The 15,084-nt window shown below is 48.7% G+C and overlaps 1 protein-coding gene and 1 long non-coding RNA gene across 4 annotated transcripts in view; one reads left to right on the forward strand and one right to left on the reverse strand.

Moving 5' to 3' along the window:
- Positions 1–15,084, reverse strand: part of SZT2 (SZT2 subunit of KICSTOR complex) — a 227,496-nt gene that overhangs the window by 73,447 nt on the left and 138,965 nt on the right. The window lies entirely within an intron of this gene.
- LOC117200126 (uncharacterized) lies at positions 16–9,334 on the forward strand. Of its 3 annotated transcripts, none has more exons than XR_004481563.2 (5): positions 16–1,197; positions 1,927–2,001; positions 3,989–4,105; positions 5,927–6,145; positions 9,051–9,334. It is a non-coding gene; the product is annotated as an uncharacterized LOC117200126 (long non-coding RNA). The 3 variants fall into 3 exon arrangements; XR_004481564.2 differs by having other exon boundaries at positions 16–313; positions 1,045–2,001; XR_004481562.2 differs by having other exon boundaries at positions 16–2,001.

Genomic DNA, 15,084 nt, shown 5'->3' on the forward strand with positions numbered 1-15,084 from the left:
CGCGCCCGCGCCCGCGCCCCTGCCCCTGCCGTGCGCGTCCCCGGCGCCGCCCCTCCCCTCGTGCACTCTCGCTCGTAGAGCTGCTGAGACGCGTAGGCCCGACGAGGCCTCAACCCAACCCCGAGCCTAAACCGAAGCGGGCTCCAGTACCGAGCCGGAACCCCAAAATGAGCATGGACAGACCCAAACTCCCATACGAAGTCCGGATCCAGTTAGAGGCTCTCAATCCAAATATGAACCTGATACTACTCTAGGACCCCATTCCCTCGATGTGAACCTGATACCGAGACCAGACCCACCCCCAAACTCAATAGTAAGTCCAAACCCCTAAATGTGCCCCGAAATTGGCTCAAGTAATAATTTCAATCCGAACCCCTATATTGACCTCAAATACCAATTCTGACTCTAAACCCCTTTATCACCTCTACTTGATAGTGACCCCATCACCAACCCTGGTCCTTAAATGGACCCCAGTACCAACGCTGATCCCTGATCCCTGTATGAAACCTAAAGTCCAATGGCTCCCTTCTTATGGACCCCAGCACTCTTTTCTGAACCCCAAGCCTTACATAAACCTCTAATACTGCAGTCCTAATCCCAGGTCAACACCAACACCCTTTCTGAACTGGGATTGAGTCACCAGAAAAGGACCCTAATACAAATACTGACCTCAAACCTCATCCATATGGGGGCCCATTTAAGACCCTACATTGACTCACCTCTAATGGTAATCTTGGAACCCAAGATTTATGAGACTGGCTTTGCAGAAACTCCACACAAATCCACTCAATCCCCATACTCACTCTCTACTTCTCTGACCCGATGTCAACCCCAGAGCCTGGCCAACACCTCAATATCTACACCAATTCCAACTGTGAACCTGAGTCATGTTGTGAGTTGGCCCCTGAGTTCAGGACTTGATAATGTCCCCCAAGCCTGATATAAACCTCAGTATTGAGTTTCTGACTCCTCATATCAAACTCAGATGCTGACCCTATAAATTTCTGGGCTAAACCAATAACTTACCTGAAGATTTATTCCAAGTCCTAACTCAGGAACTTGGTAAGCTCCAAACCAGGAGCCACACCTTGGCACCAAAGCCTCCGGCCCCAGACGTATCGTCCAGTCTGTGCCACACCAGCTGTCTCCTGCCTGCCCACCTCATGAAAGACGGGGTGCCTACCCCTACTGCTCTAGGTAAGATGAGGACCCCTATGGGATCTCTGATCTATGGAGTCTCTGTGATACCACTGTGAGTCTGGAGGTTAGGTGAGAAAGTTTGGGAATTGTTGAGGCATCTGGACTTGGGGATCATAGTGTAATGTGCAGGGCAGGGGGAGAGATGCGGGTCTAGGGATCTGGGCTGAGGGGTCAAGTTCTGGTTATCACCTAATTCACTGCCTGCATTTGCCCTGGACTTGGATTTAGAAACGGTGCGTGTGCTCCCCCTGGTGCGTGAGAAGGGGATGGGACTGGCTCCAGTGATTCTGGGCAAACAATTAGATCCGGATTCCGGATGACAAACGGATCAAAAATGAACATTCCTAGTCCGTGGTTTTTTTATCCATTGGTAATTTTGGTGTACTGTGGGGGAGGCATTGCAAATTTCGTGCATCTTTAGACGTTTTGGCCTGTTTTTCAGTATTGGAGTGGGTTAGGCTTTCGGGGGGTGGGATTCTTCTAAATTTTAAAGTATGCTTTTGGGCCAGTGATACCTGCTCATTGCTGACTCGTGAAAACAGTTCCTCTTGGCTTCAATGGCCTACACTCTCCTCCCTGGCTACTGTTTCTCAATCTCTTTAACCATCTCCTGCTCCTCCCGAGGTCTATCCTAGGCCATCCCTTCTTCCCCTCTGCCTCCTGTCCCTTGGACCATCTCTACCACCAACAACCAAATGCTGATGACTTCCAAATCTCTGTCTCCAGTGTGGGCCTTTCTTCTGAGCTCAGGACCCATATATCCAAGAGTCTTCTCTAGATCACTCCCCGGATGTTCGTCAGGTAAACTGAATTCACCCTCTCTCCTGCCCCAGATCTGCTGGCCTCCAGCAGTCCCATCTCAGGCAGCAACACCTCATTCACTCAGTCACTGGGCCAGAAACAGGGCATCTTCCCTCCTGCACCCTCATCTAATGCAGCCTGCAAATCTTGAAATGTAAAAAGGGACTAGAGATCATCCCAGAGGGAGATGGGCAGGAGTCGGGGATGGAGAGAGAAAGAGTGGGGGAGGGGAAGAGATGGGAGAGAGACAGAGACAGAGAGCTTCTGACTTTTGGGTTTTGGTTCACACAAAATCAAGTTGGTCATAAAGTCTCTCACACATAAGTCATAAAAAACGCCCCTTAAGACTTACTCTGTGTTGAGTAGCGTCAGTACCCTGGAACCAATGGTACCTATTTAGAACCATCACTTCCTCCAGGGAGCCACCTCTAACCCCTGGCTGAGTTGAGGGCTTGCCTGCCCAAACTCTAAACACTGGGTGTCACCACCATCAGTATCTGTGTCTGTCCCCCCCGGCCCCACACCTTATAGGTTGTGGGTCCCTTGAGGGCAGGGCAGGAGGGATGAGCCTGCCTTGTCCACTGCCATATCCCAGGGCCAGTACTGGGCCCTGATACACAAAAGGTGCTCAGTACATATTTGTTAAAGGAATAAAAAGATAGCTTTTCCTCTTCTGTGCTCAGGGACCATCAGACATAGGTGACCAGGTGGGGAAAGCTCCCTGACCAAGCCTCAGAGCTCGTCCACACCTGGGGCTTCTGTTGGCCTGGCATGCCCTGAGAGGGGCTTGTGGTGTTTGCTGACCTGTGTGCCTGCAGCCTGGGCCTCAGTGGGTCTGCAGCTCTGGCAGCCTAGTTCCCTCTGTCCAGCACTGCCTAATCTGTGACCTAAATACTTGGAAGGCCCGTGGGCCAGGGGCCTTGCGCTCCGATGGCTGAAGTCAGCAGACCCACTCACTGCTGGGCCAACCAGCCTCCTGCTTCAACCCTCACAGGGACAGAGGGTTCTCCGAATCTCAAGCCATTGGTCTCTAACCCCCTGCTCGCCCACCTTTCAGTACCACGTGTGGTCAGGTGTTTGCTGAGGTGGGGCGTGCCAGATCTCAGCACGCCCAGCGCCTGGAACTGGACACAAGGCCGAAGTAAAGGGACCAGAGGCCCAGGCCCTGGGGCCACAGAGACAAGAGCCTCGGGTGGCTGGGCCTGTGAATGCCTGAGAGCCGTGGAAAGAGAGGAGCCACGGCTCTGTCCAGACGGCCAAACTCTGAGCTCGGGGTCCATGTGGACTCGACCCGCTGCTCTGCTCCTGGGCCTGGTGGGGAGGGACGGCCTTGTGCTCATCTGTGAAGGCCGAGTGCTACCACATGGTAGATCTGTGTCTGTCGGGCTCCAGCCCCAGGGGGCAGGGTGAGGGGAGAGCCAGATGTCAGCTCCCACTCACTGTTTACCCTGTGTCCAGGTCCCAGGCCCACTGGACACTGCTCAAACTCATGACGTAAATACAACCCTTAGTCATCTCTTAGTTGGTCTCAATCAAATTAAATTCAGCTTGAGTCCCTGCCCAGCAGATCTGTGAGAATTCCATATCACTCACAGCTCTCCTTCACCTCCCCTCCAATGGTCCAAGAATGCCGGGGGCTTGCACAGCCCCAAATATGCTCAGTCTGTGCTCCTCTTTGCAGAGAAAGGCTGAGGTCTATTTCAGGCCGGCGCTGCCATTGCAGACGTTAGTCGTCCCTGCTGTGGGCCTCCCACTATTTGTCCCCCACCTTCAGGGCCACTCCCCCATCCCTGGCTCTATGGGGGTCTCTCCCGCAGACCCTCAAAGTTGCAGCCCTTAGACCTTGGCATTTGCAGTCACACACAGCCATTTTCCTGGGGGGAGAGGGGTGCATGCCAGGGTGGGACAGGGAATGCCCGTCCTCCCGCCCGTCTCTTCCATGATGGAGAATCAACTCCCTAAGACGCGGTGATGTTCTCCCTCTCAGTCCGTCAGAAAGAACTCAGATGCCAGCACTGCACAACAGTCTGTGTACCATCTCAGGTGTGGAGTGGGAGGAAAAAGGCCCAGACCCTAGAATGCTAATGCCTTTCACTCCTTCCTGGTGAGTCACTATGTGGGGGGCGGGGTGTGTGAATGAGATAGGAGTTAATGTCTCAATAGAACACTCTGCTGATGACTTCCCCTCAAGCTTCTCTGAGAAAACAGAGGCTAACGGGGAGGACATCTCCATCCCCCACTATCAAATCCACAAATCCACCCCATCTACTCCTTCCTCTCTCTCTCCCTCCTGAGATGCGCCCTGTCATGGCAGGGGCTGACCCCACCTGCCTCCTCTTTACTGTACCATTCCCATCGACTTGCAGTCATTCTCAAGTCTCTCCCACCCTAAAAAGTCCCCTCCCTGGACCCCACCGGCCTGTCCAGAGTGGGAGAGATGGAGCGTTTCTCTGTTCTCCTTCACAGCAAACCCAAGAGCTGTTGACAGAGGGAGCCTCCCCCCTCCCGTCTCCTGTACACACTCAGTCCACTATGACACAGCGTTCGGGACCAACACCCCTCTGAAATTGCTCTTGACATGATGACTATTCACCTCCCTTTTGCCCAATCCAACGACCTTGCCCGTTTGCAGCTTAGTGGACCTCTCAGTGGCCTTTGCTACTTCAGTCCCTTCAGTGTCAGCACACACAGACCAGCTCCTGACCTCCTTGTCGAATCCCCATCTGCAGGCCACTGGGTCACCTGTTCACACCATCACCTGCTGGGCCTCGTCCCGTCCCTCACTGCACCACCTGCTCAGGTGACCTCAAGATGAGATAACTGTTCGGTCTCCTCAGACCTCTCCACCGTGGACCTCTCTGTGTTCTCCTAATGCATCTGCTCTCTCCTTCCATTGCTTTTCTTCTTGTCCCACCTGGATTTCAAGGCTTACCATTTTGATAACACTCTCGTCAATACCCTGAGCCCCTCTGCCTCTCTGCCTTTTGATCGTATCTGTCTGGCAAGCCCCCAGCGCCGGATGAGCCCTCCTGTCTGCATTCTTGTGCATTCAAACAGCCAAGGAACTCCACAGGTCAGAGTGATGTTCCCATAAATCATAGCTGCTGACTGCATACGGGCCCTCGACATATTTCTCCCATCAGCTTGGAACCCCCTTCTCTGCAGTGGCTGTTTTCAGCCTTCACCGTTTTCTCTTTAAGCCTCCAACCAGCCCATTTCCTCCTTGCTGGCAGATGTGACCTCGACTGCTCCTTTACAGGATTAAAGCCACAGACAGAAACCCGCGCACCCCCACCCCCACCACCCAGTTTCCTACTAACTCAGTCACACGTCTCCCTACACCTGCCCCCTCTCCTGCTGCCTCAGAGGAAGCACCCCTCCTCCTATCTCAGGCCAGGGCTGCTGCCCATCCTTGACTCCCTAGCCCCTGCTGCTTCTCTATCCATTATCCTCTCCCTCTCTGAGCTCTCCTTCCCACCAACCTGCCCCTGCAACCTTAACCCTGGCTCCCTCCCCCACTGTTGGTCGTTGGGCATTCCTGTCCACTCCAACATTCAGTCTTATATTGCTTTCATCTTCCACAACTTCCCCAAAACATGATATTTGAGCTAGGACCTCCATGTCTCAAAACTGGATGGGCATCTTTCCCAGTATTCATCTTATTAGACCTCCTGATTATTCAACTCCTAAAACATTAGCTTCTTTGACTCCCTTGACACCATACCCTCCTGGTTTGTCTCTTAACTCCTTGGTCTCCTTCTCAGTCTTCTTTGCAGGGTCACGCTCCTCCCTTAAATGCTGGTGTTCCTCAAGCCCATTCCTAGGCCTTTCCCCCTCTCACTGTGGACCCTCCCTGGTGATCTCATCCATGCTATAGCTTCAGTTACCGTTCATCTGCTGATGATTCACACCTTTATGTCTCCAGCCTGGAGAACTTCCTGTCTGAGCTCCAGACCAGCGGGAGCCTAGCCAATGGCTTCATCATCTCCACCTCCATTTCTCAGAGGACCTCAACCGCAACACGTCTGAGACCTAACTCGTGGTCCTCATTCTCTCACCTTCCCAGCGTTCTCTTTCTCAGTGGATGGTACCATTGTCCATCGAACAGGCAAGCCAGAATCTTAGGAACCATCACCAAATCCTGGTAATTTTACCTCCAAAGCATCTCTCTAATCTCCTGTTACCTCTTATCTGGATTCCTACAGCGGCTCCTAATTGATCCTACTGTGTCTGCCCTGTCCTTATCCAGTCTTATCACGTCACTCACTCCCCTTTTAAAACCTTCTAATGACTTCCCATTGCTCCTGGGATAAAGAGCCAACCCATTAACAAGTACTAAGCGCCCTCCCCTTGCCCCCAGCACCAGTCCAGCATCACTGCTCCCCGCTCCCCACTGCTCAGTGCCCTCCAGCTGCACTGGCTTCCTTTCAATTCCTCAAACACACATATGTGCCCCCACCCATCCCAACCACCAGGCCTTTGCACATTCTTTCTAGAAGACTTTTCTACTCCATCACTTCACTTTTTAATTCATTCTTCACTTTTCGCCCAAGCATCATTTCCTTGGGGCAACCTTCCCTGTTGTAGGTCAGGGTTGTTTGTTACACATTCTTACTGTGTCCTGTTCCTTCCATATATAATTATATTACATACATATCTCTCTGAGCCCCTCACCCTGTGTGGGAGGTGGGTGGAGTCCATGGGGGTTCCAGGCCATGTGGGCATTGGGATTCATAAGCGTCGTGGGGGACTTCCCTGGTGGTCCAGTGGCTAAGGCTCTGTGCTCCCAAGGCAGGGGGCCCGGGTTTGATCCCTGGTCAGGGAACTAGATCCGACATGCCATAATTAAGAGTTCGCATGCCACAACTAAAGATCCCGCATGCCGCAAAGAAGATCCCGCACGTGGCAACTAAGGTCCCACGTGCCGCAACTAAGACCCGCTGCAGCCAAATAAATAAATAAATATAAAAGAAGTAAGTGTAGTGGGGGCTTCTGACCAGGGGCTTGGAGCTGCACAGGTGTATATCATGGACACCTCCATGTTTCCAGGGGCTCCCCACAAGCTGCCAATGACACTGGATGTCCCGGGCTGAACTGGCCCCAGTCAGGACAGACCAGTTGCGGGGCAGGCCGGCGTTTGGAGACATACAGACCTGGTCTGAATTACACCTGTGGCACTTACCAGCTATCTGGTCTTGGGCAAATTACTTCTCTGCCTAAGCCTCACTTTCCTCTTCTGTAAAAAGGGGATACTACTTACTTTGCAGCATTGTAAAACTGACATAAAATTGTGTTTGTAAAGAGCTTCATCTGCGCTTCACATCACAGGTTCTTGAAAATAGAAGGTATTTGCTGATTAGTAGAATTAGCATAATCAAGCCTCTAAAAGCATCGGTTTGGAGGACCATTTAAAAGCTAATCCCACTGGGTCCCATATCCTGGTAATCTTCAGCTACTGTCTGAATGAGAGCCAGCTTCCTCATTCATCAACCTCCTTCTGCACTTCGTCCCCCCTCATCCAACTTTTCACTGCTCCCTCCCCAGCCTTCCCCTGTAGCCCTCTGTATACCCTCAGCCTCTTCAGAAGTCCTTCCTCCAATTCCTGCCTCACTGAGGACCCAGCAACTATCTCCAGGGAAGCTGCCATTCTCCACAAGTGCAGAGTAAAGAGGCGGGGGCAGAGCCTTCCCTCTCACAAAAGCCACTCCCAGATCATATTCCTTCAGCCTCTCAGAAAAATTCCTGCTCGTTTAAGGTTCACGCCATCTGGCTCTTGAAATTCATTGATTCAACCAAGATTTATTGAGTGCTTTTTCCTCTTTCTCTACTCTACCTTCTTTCTGAAAGGGCTTGGGTGACATTAAAAACATGTAATATAAGATGCTTGGTACATAGTAGGACTCTCTTATACTTGTGAATAAATGAATACATTTAAAAATGTTACATAGGGCTTCCCTGGTGGCGCAGTGGTTGAGAGTCTGCCTGCCGATGCAGGGGACACGGGTTCGTGCCCCTGTCCGGGAAGACCCCACATGCCGCGGAGCGGCTGGGCCCGTGAGCCATGGCTGCTGAGCCTGTGCGTCTGGAGCCTGTGCTCCGCAACGGGAGAGGCCACAACAGTGAGAGGCCCGCGTACTGCAAAAAAAAAAAAAAAAAAAAGTTGCATAGAAGTTCCCCTCTCCCCAATCCCCCCTTCAGAGGTTTCATCTAACATAAACAGACAAGTAGAAGGTTCAGTCTTAGACCTCCCTTGAGTTGTTCCATTAGAAGCTGGTGCACCATTTTAAATGTTCTTCTAGGCTCTGCAGGGGATCACATCTCATAATGCTAGTCACCACCTGGAGCCTGGGATGTAGATAACTCAAGAACACTTTGCTTCCTCCCCTTGAACCCCAGCAAAGAGGTGGGAGGTGGAGCAAGCCCCCTGCCCCTTCACCACGGCACCTTTTTGTTCTGTGCAAGACCGTTACATGAGGCTGAGTTGCTATATGTGACTTGCTCTAATGCAGGGAAGGGCAGCTTAAAAGAATTCCAATTACAGCTGGGTAATAACTAGGAGTTTCCCTGAGACCAGAGAGAAAAGTATCTCAGGAATCAAATGCTGGACTTCCCTGGCCATCCACTGGTTAAGAAAACTCCGTGCTTCCACTGCAGTGGGTGGGGGTTCTATCCCTGGTCCAGGAACTAAGATCCCGCATGCCGCGTGGCATGGCCAAAAAAAAAAAAAAAGGAAAAAGAAAAAAAAATCAAATGCTAACTTCACTCTCCTGCCCTCCTTTATACAGGTTTTCTCTAAACTGCATCCTTCATCAGCTCTCCCTTGCAACTGAGAAAATCCCTTCCTTCCCCACCAGGATGGGGGTGTAACTCCCTGGATCTCTTCCCTTCCCCCATTCAGTTCCCCAAGATAACTCCTGAGTCATATCTGCAGACTTCATCAAGTTGATCAGTAATGCTCAAATTGATACCTCCTCCCAAAGATTACTCTTGTGGGGAAGAGCTTTGGCATTCTAATTCCCATTCTTTAAGGCGGGTTTCTTTTCTTCAAGGGCCCTGGTCCAGGAAGATCCCACATGCCGCAAAGCAACTCAGCCCATGCACCACAACTACTGAGCCTGCGCTCTAGAGCCCACAGTGCCACAGCTACTGAAGCCCGTGCACCTAGAACCCGTGCTCCTCAACAAGAGAAGCCACTGCAATGATAAGTCCGTGCACCACAACGAAGAGTAGCCCCCACTCGCCACAACTAGGGAGAAGCCCGCACACAGCAACAAAGACCCAACGCAGCCCAAAAAATAAATAAATAAATAAAATGAAAATATTCTTTTCAATATTCATTATCCGTACTGGTTTCCTTAAATACTGAAGTTGCTAAACAAATACATTCATACCCATAGCTCAAAGATTTTACTTCTTAGGTCTAGTACATTCTAAAACCATATTGAGAAAGCAAATAATTCCTAAACGGCCTCATAATTAGCATCGTGTCTTCCCTTTTCCCTGGGAATCAGTAAATCCGATTATTGTGGCAAGGCTAGAATGTCTGTGCCCTTCTTGATCCCCATTGGGATTTGTTTGAATAAGAATATGGTCATAGTCCCTTTAATGATTTCTCAGTGATTTTCACAAGCGAGGATTTGATGGCTTGATTTTAGAACGCGTCAATTATATTCTTGCCAAGAGCTAATATCAATCTGGGGAAAGAGAAGGGGGTTGGCCTATTCTCCCAGTTAAATAAAAATTGAAGTATATGAAAAGGCTGGAAAAAAAGAAAACACCCAAAAGAAGGACAGTAATCAAGACAGTGTGATATTGGCATAAGGACAGACCTACAAATCAATGGAACAGACTTGAGAGCCCAGAAATTAACCCTTACATTTATGGTCAATTGATTTTGACAAAGGTGCCAAGACAATTCGATGGGGGAAAGGATTGTCTTTTCAACAAATGGTTCTAGGACAATTGGATACCCACATGCAAAAATATGAATTTAGACTCTTGTCTGATGCCATATGCAAAAACTAACTCAAAATGGATCATAGACCTAAATGTAAGAGCTAAAACTATAAAACTGTTAGAAGAAAACATAGAAGTAAATCTTCAGGACTTTGGGTTAGGAAGAGTTTTTAGATATGACACTAAAACACAAGCAATATAAGAAAAAATAATAAATTGGGCTTCACAAAAATTAAAAACTTTTCAGTTCAGAAAACACCATTAAGAAAGTGAAAACATGGGCTTCCCTGGTGGCGTAGTGGTTAAGAATCTGCCTGCCAATGCAGGGGACACGGGTTTGAGCCCTGGTCCTGGAAGATCCCACATGCCACGGAGCAACTAAGCCCGTGAGCTGCAACTACTGAAGCCCGCACGCCTAGAACCATGCTCCACAATGAGAAGCCTCCGCACAGCAAAGAAGAGTAGCCCCCGCTCTCTGCAACTAGAGAAAGCCCATGCGCAGCAATGAAGACCCAACGTAGCTAAAAATAAAAAAGATTAAAAAAAAAAAAGTGAAAAGTCATAGACTAGGAGAAAATATTTGTAAATCTCATGCCCGATAAGAGAAATTGTATCTAGAAAATGTAAAGAACTCTTAAAACTCAATAATAAGACAAATAACTCAATTTAAAAATGGGCAAAGGGGCTTCCCTGGTGGCGCAGTGGTTAAGAATCCGTTTGCTGATGCAGGGGACACAGGTGTGATCCCTGGTTCGGGAAGATCCCACATGTCGTGGAGCAACTAAGCCCGTGTGCAACAACTACTGAGCCTGCACTCTAGAGCCTGCGAGCCACAACTACTGAAGCCTGCACGCCTAGAGCCCGTGCTCCGCAACAAGAGAAGCCACCGCAGTGAGAAGCCCACGCACCGCAACAAAGAGTAGCCCCCGCTCGCCACAACTAGAGAAAGCCTGTGCGCAGCAATGAAGACCCAGCGCAGCCAAAAATAAATAAAATAAATTTTTAAAAAAATGGGCAAAGAATTGAACAGACATTTCACCAAAGAAGGCATATGAATGGCCAATAAGCACATAAAAAGATGCTCATCATTCGTTGTTAGGGAAATGCAAATTAAAACCACAATGAGATAGCACTACACATCAACTACAATGGCTGTGATCAAAAACACAGTCAAGTAACAAGTGTTGATGAGGATGTGGAGAAACTAGAGTCTTCACACATTACTTGTGGGAACATGAAATAGTGCAGCACTTGGGAAAACAGTTTGAGATTCTTTTTATTTTTCATTTGAAGAAGATGATGGGGGTAGGAGTTTATTAATTAATTAATTTATTTTTGCTGTGTTGGGTCTTCGTTTCTGTGCGAGGGCTTCCTCTAGTTGTGGCAAGCGGGGGCCACACTTCATTGCGGTGTGCGGGCCTCTCACTATCGCGGCCTCTCTTGTTGCCGAGCACAGGCTCCAGACGCGCAGGCTCAGTAATTGTGGCTCATGGGGCTAGTTGCTCCGCGGCATGTGGGATCCTCCCAGACCAGGGCTCGAACCTGTGTCCCCTGCATTAGCAGGCAGATTCTCAACCACTGCGCCACCAGGGAAGCCCCAGTTTGAGATTCTTAACACAAATTTACCATGGACCCAACAATTTCACTTCAGGGTAACAGCCCTAGAGAAATGAAAACATATGTCCACAGAACTTATATGTGAAAGTTCATAGCAGCAGTATTCACAATAGCCAAAAAGTAGAAACAACCCAAATGTTTATCAACTGGTGAATGGATAAACAGAATGTAGTCTATCTGTACAGTAGAATACTACTTGGCAATAAAAAGGAATAAAGTACTAATAGATTCTACAGATGAACTTCAAAAACATTATACTCAGTGAAAGAAGCCAAAGATCACATATTATATGAATCCATGTATATAAAAAGTCCAGAAAAAACAAGCCTACAGAAACAGAGAATAGATTAGTGGTTGCCGGTGGGAATGTGGAGTGACTAGAAATGAGCGCAAGGATTCTTTTCGAGGTGATGGGAATGTTTTGTGGCCATAGTTGCACAATTCTGTAAATTTACTAAGCATCATTTAACGCTACACACACACACACACACACACACACACACACACACACACACACACAGTGAAGAAAGAGAAAAATTATAGCTGGGTAATAACTGGGATTTTCCCTGAGACCAGAGAGAAAAGTATCTCAAGAATCAAATGAGGGTTTCACTCTCCTCCCCTCCTTTATACAGGTTTTCTCTGAACTGCATCCTTCGTCAACTCCCCCTTGCAACACAGAAAATCCCTTCCTTCCCCACTGGGATGGGGGTCTAACTCCCTAGATCCCTTCCCTTCCCCCATTCAGTTCCCCAGGATAAGTAAGTCATGTCTGCAGCCTTCAGCAAGTTGATCAGTAATGCTCAAGTTGGCACCTCCTCCCAAAGATTATTCTTGTGGGGAAGGGTGTTGACATTCTACATCCCATCCCATACAAGACAACAGGGTAGGAAAAAAATAATGGAACTGAGGGTGATGCTAGTATCCAAGGGTACGTAAGGTAGAGGTGGGCTCTAAATTTGGCTGTGCTTTCTGACAGCCAAAGGGGAAAAGGAAACAAGTTGAGTATGCGATTTAATCTTGTCCTTAAGATTAAAAACAAAACAAGACTAACTGGTTAAGAGCAGCTTTGCCTTTTCAGTTCCTTAGACCTGAGACAAATTTTTCCTAGTGAGCGGGCAATATAGGAACCAGTCAACATCCTATGGAGTTTTCTTTGACAGTTTCCTAGAACATCCCTCATTGTCATTGGTGGAATTAGGCTAGAGTTGTGCTGCCCGATGTGGTAGCCAGAGTTGCACGTGGCCATTGAAATTAAAATTAAATAAAATTAGAAATTTCATTTCTCCGTTACCTGAGCCACATCCCAAGTGCTCAGGAACCACCTGGGCTGGTGGCTACCATATTGGACGGTGCATCTATAGAGCACTTCCATCCCTGCAGAAAGTTCTACTGGGTGGTGCTAGGCTAGAGAGTTTAGTAAAAACAAATAAAAGTTTAGAGTTCAATAGAGAACAAACGTATGGACACCGGGTGGGATGAATTGGGAGATTGGGATTGACATATCTACACTACTGATACTATGTATAAAATAGATAACTAATGAGAACCTACTGTACAGCACAGGGAACTCTACTCAGTGCTCTGCAACGACCTAAATGGGAAGGAAATCCAAAAAAGAGGGGATATACATATACGTATAGCTGATTCACTTTGCTGTACAGTAGAAACTAACACAACATTGTAAAGCAACTGTACTCCAATAAAAATGAATTAAAAAAAGGAGTTTGGCGTTCAGAACGTTGGTGAAAGAGTGATTCTGTCCCAACCTTGGCAGGGATGGAACTCTTCAGTCTGCTTTCATAACATCACACATTGAGAACAGGGGCAAAAAGATGGGTTGGGGATAAGAGTGGAAATTTTATTTTAAAAAAATAGGAACCAGTTTAACATAGATATGTTTTGACTTTTTCTAACTTTTGAATGGGGAGTGGTGGGATAAACTCGGCCCCCCAGGGTCACTCTCGTTTGGGGAACAACATTTGGTTAGTTTAGCTGTTCGGCTAACAACTGGGCTTCTGTTTCACAAAGCACCCTTTGGCTGGCTTCTCTTTGCTGAGTGGTATGTTCAGGCTGACAGGATTTTGATATACAGGGCAGGGAAGGGAGGTCAGGTTGGCAGGGAGAGGCTGAAATGTGGATGGATGGGGGTAGAAGGGGTGAGTGTGGGTTCTGCCGTGAGGACAGGTGCTGAAGGAGTGAGGACCCAAGGGGATTCTGCTGTGCATGAATGAAGAGAAAGGTCATGCACCTTTCTCTTCAGTGCTCCAAGAAACTTTTGGTCACATGGGAGTTGGGTTTGTATTTGGGGAGATTTCATGGTGTGCAGAGACCAACTTCCTGTCTGGCAGAGGGTGGCAGAAGCAGTGGCTTTGGGAGATCCAGTCACGTGGGGGTTAAAGGCTGGGTCTCGACCGGCATTTTTTTACCCGAGGGGTGGTACTTACCTGCATCTTGGATTAAATCATTCTTCTCAAACTCCAGAGCCCAACCTCACTGTGACTGCCAAGCTTGCAGATGCATGGTACCAAGAAATGAAGATCGATCAGGCCTGAGCTGTGATGAAGTTTGGAATCCCATCTCAAAGTCAGGCGGAAATTGTGGAAACCACTCTGAGATAGAAATGACAACTGTGGTGGCACAAGGTCCTCTCTGGGCCCATATATGCCTTCCTGAAGCATGAGACATACAAAGGCCTGAGTGACCAAAAGGGCATGTGGCCGTGTGACTCCTGACCAAAGAGACAAGAGCCCTTTGTACATAACAACACGCAAGAGGAGATTGCAGTGGTGGTAGGAAAAGTCTTTCTTTCTTGATATTCTCCCAACCAACGGCCCCCATCTGCACCCCACTCCTACTCATCTGGACTAAAACCACAGAACTGAACCACTGACAGCTTGAACCAGAGCTCAAGGAGGCAGGCTCCTGCGCCGGGGAAGGAAAGACAAGACACAAACGGGGGAAGCCAGAGAAGAGAGAGACAGGGTTCAGGAGAGGGTTTTCTTCCTTCCAGGGTCAAGAGGGTGGTGGTTTGGGGTGCGCTGAGAGCCTGCACGAAAAGGCCCTTGCTGATTGCGCCACTATTAGGGTCCAGCCATTCTTGAAAGTTCTCTGGATACACTGTACAGATTGGAAGAAAAACTCAAGTCAGAAGTCAATGATGATTTTAGTGCCTTAGGTATGTGCCTTTTTCTAATAGTACAGTTGTTTACAGTAAACTCTACTTCTCCCTCACGTCCACGTTTACAGAGTCGTGTTGAGTAGTGTCAGTGAAAACCACCCAGAAGTATCGACCGAGGCTGGCAACCCCACCATGCTACTGTTCATCCCAATGTTCCCCACTGTGATATCCTAGGAAGGGTAAGGAATGTACTGAGGAAAAAAGGGCATCCAGCAATGGAAGGAAGAAGAAGAGAGACCCGGGGTGGGGCCAGCGGCGGGGTAGGGGGGAGCGAGAGGTTACAGTCGCACCTGGCTCCGGAGTGGCTGGAGGGTGTAATTGTTGAGCAC

Source organism: Orcinus orca, chromosome 1, assembly GCF_937001465.1.
Source record: "Orcinus orca chromosome 1, mOrcOrc1.1, whole genome shotgun sequence".
NCBI classification, from domain to species: domain Eukaryota; kingdom Metazoa; phylum Chordata; class Mammalia; order Artiodactyla; family Delphinidae; genus Orcinus; species Orcinus orca.